Here is a 2,576-nt window from a genome sequence, read left to right as displayed (position 1 = left end):
GTATTTCAAAAGGAAACAATGTGCCATTTGAAGGCCAGCATAGAACAAAAGGAAATAAACATTGTTTTAAAAGTTTTCTTTTGCAAGGAAACAAAGATTTGGAGGTTTTAATTTGTCTTATGCATGGATATTTCACTATTGAGATGATTCTGTTGTTGCAGGAGTCACTTATTAATTCCTTTAGTCTTGTCCTGAATTCTCCAGCACAATTAGTATTCCAAAAAAGCAGGATCCAGTGAGTATGATCAGCAAAAGGAGCCTGTTCTCAAGCCAGTGCTTTATGGATGGTCCCAAAGAAATATGTGCGTTTTTTTTCTTGTTTGTTTGTTTAGTTTGTCCTGGTTCTGGAGCTTGAACTCAGAGTCTGGACCATGTCCCTGAACAAATGTCTTCCCTGGCCAACTTCCCCCAAAGCTAGGACTCTACTACTTGAGCCAAACTCCACTTTTGGCGTTTTTGGTGTTTGGTTACAGATAAGAATGTGACAGACTTTCGTGCCTAGGTTGGCTTTGAACTGAGAAAGTAAGAAAGCCAAGTGACATCAACTGTATCAAGATTTCTGTTTTGAACCAAGAAATACTAGACAAAGTTTATTATAAAGCTAATATTTGACAATTTTTAAAAGAAAAGAATATGTCTAACAAAGAATCCATAACTTAAATAACTCCACAAATGTAGGTGCACTGAATCATTTTGGACGCATTTTTTATCTGCTTGGGAAGATAACTATTGACTTCATAGATTCCTTTTGGGGAAACTTAGTCATATTTGCCTGTTGTCACTGGCTTTGTACACATGCATGCTGTACATGCTTCTAAGGGCCCTACATAAGGAAGTCTTGAAATTCTCAACAATATTTAAATAAGATGCTCCAGCCTAAGGTTAAGATGTTAGGTGTGGACATTTATCAACACTCCTGATTCAGACTCTACTTGATATAATTTTTAATCAATATTTTGTTTTTAGTTTTGTTCTTTGTAAATTCACATGCACCTATGAAAAATTGTGTGGCCATCCCAATGATATTCTCAAAGTACCTCTTAATCATGACTCACAAAAAGTTGTATTATATTACGACAAGGAAAAATGCTATAAATAAAGCAAACAATAATTAAATATTAATGATTACTAAAATAAAAAACAAAACAATTACCAGGGTTTTCAGTATTTGAAGTGTATATAGTAGAGTTTACTATTTTCTCATATTCCTGTACATTTAAAACTGGATAAAGCTATAAGTAGCCTTTAAATTTACTCACTAAGATTACTATTTATAGTTCATCTCATCATTTGTATGTGGATTATATCATTATTTGTTCATCACTAACATATAACGTAAAGGAGCCCTGAAGATTTAACAGAAACTGTGTACTTAAAATCTTAACTTAAAATCTTAACTGCTTCTTTACACAGTCTTTGCAATTTCTCATTAGTAAAGTTTCTATAAAATCTGAAATGTCCATACTTACTAGTACATGCTACCAGAAATATTATATACTTTATCAAAAATTTTTATGACCTGCCAAACAGTCTTAATTTTGCCATATATAAGCAAATCCCAAAATTAAACATATTTAAAACTTTAAAACCTTTAACAAACCTTAACATTTGCTGCAATGATCATTATGACAAGTGCCTTTTGTAGAATAATTGAATTCTTCCTCCTACAAATCTCATGAACAACAAATATCTGGAATTATATTGTTTTTGATATGTCAATCTTGACTTTATTCTTAAATGTGTGCTTATGTAAGAAACACATGGTTATAAAATTTCACAATACTTTTGAACTTATTTTTGTTGAATTGTCTAGTTTAAGAAAATCAATTACTCTTTATAAAAATGTTTTGTGCTCAATTTGGCTGCACACACACTAAAATTGGAACATACAGAGAAGATTAGCATGGTCCCTGCACAAGGATGATACACAAATTAGTGAATCGTTCCATATTTTTACAACAACAGATGCTGGAAGGGATATGGCCAGAAGGGAGCCTACTGCATTCTTGGTGGGAGTGTAAACTTGGTCATGCACTTTGGAAAGCAGTTTGGAGGTTCCTCAAAAACCTCCACATAGAGCTCCCTATTATACAGCAATCCCACTTTTGGGCATTCTCCCAAATGATCACAAACCAGTCCATACTAAAACTACCACCACAACAATGTTTATTGTAGCATTATTTTCCATAGCTAAGATATGGAACCAACCCTGATGCTGCTCAGTAGAAGAATGGATCAAGAAAATGTTCTCTCTCTCTCTCTCTCTCTTTCTCTCTCTCTCTCTCTCTCTCTCTCTCTCTCTCTCTCTCTCTCTCTCTCTCTCTCTCTTTCTCTCTCTCTGTGTGTTTGTGTGTGTGTGTGTGTGTGTGTGTGTGTGTGTGAATGTACACTTACACAACCACTTTGGAAAGCAGTCAGGTGAGTCCTCAGAAAGATAAATATTGACCTTCCTTATGGCCCACTCATACCACTTCTAGGCATCTATCCTGAACAACAGGTACCAATATTCAATGACAAATGCACTTCCATGTTTATTGCAGCACTGTTCACAATAGCCAGGATATGAAAACAACCCA

At 34.5% G+C, this 2,576-nt stretch overlaps 1 non-coding gene across 1 annotated transcript; it reads left to right on the top strand.

The window, feature by feature from the left end:
• The first annotated feature begins 1,849 nt into the window (after positions 1–1,849).
• LOC138838506 (U6 spliceosomal RNA) lies at positions 1,850–1,955 on the top strand. Its single transcript, XR_011375634.1, has one exon. It is a non-coding gene; the product is annotated as a U6 spliceosomal RNA (small nuclear RNA).
• Positions 1,956–2,576: the final 621 nt, after the last annotated feature.

This window comes from Dipodomys merriami, unplaced genomic scaffold, assembly GCF_024711535.1.
Source record: "Dipodomys merriami isolate MVZ:Mamm:240054 unplaced genomic scaffold, mDipMer1.0.p SCAF_280, whole genome shotgun sequence".
NCBI classification, from domain to species: domain Eukaryota; kingdom Metazoa; phylum Chordata; class Mammalia; order Rodentia; family Heteromyidae; genus Dipodomys; species Dipodomys merriami.
Note: the sequence above shows the minus strand (reverse complement) of the source record. Positions and strands in the feature narration are given on the sequence as shown.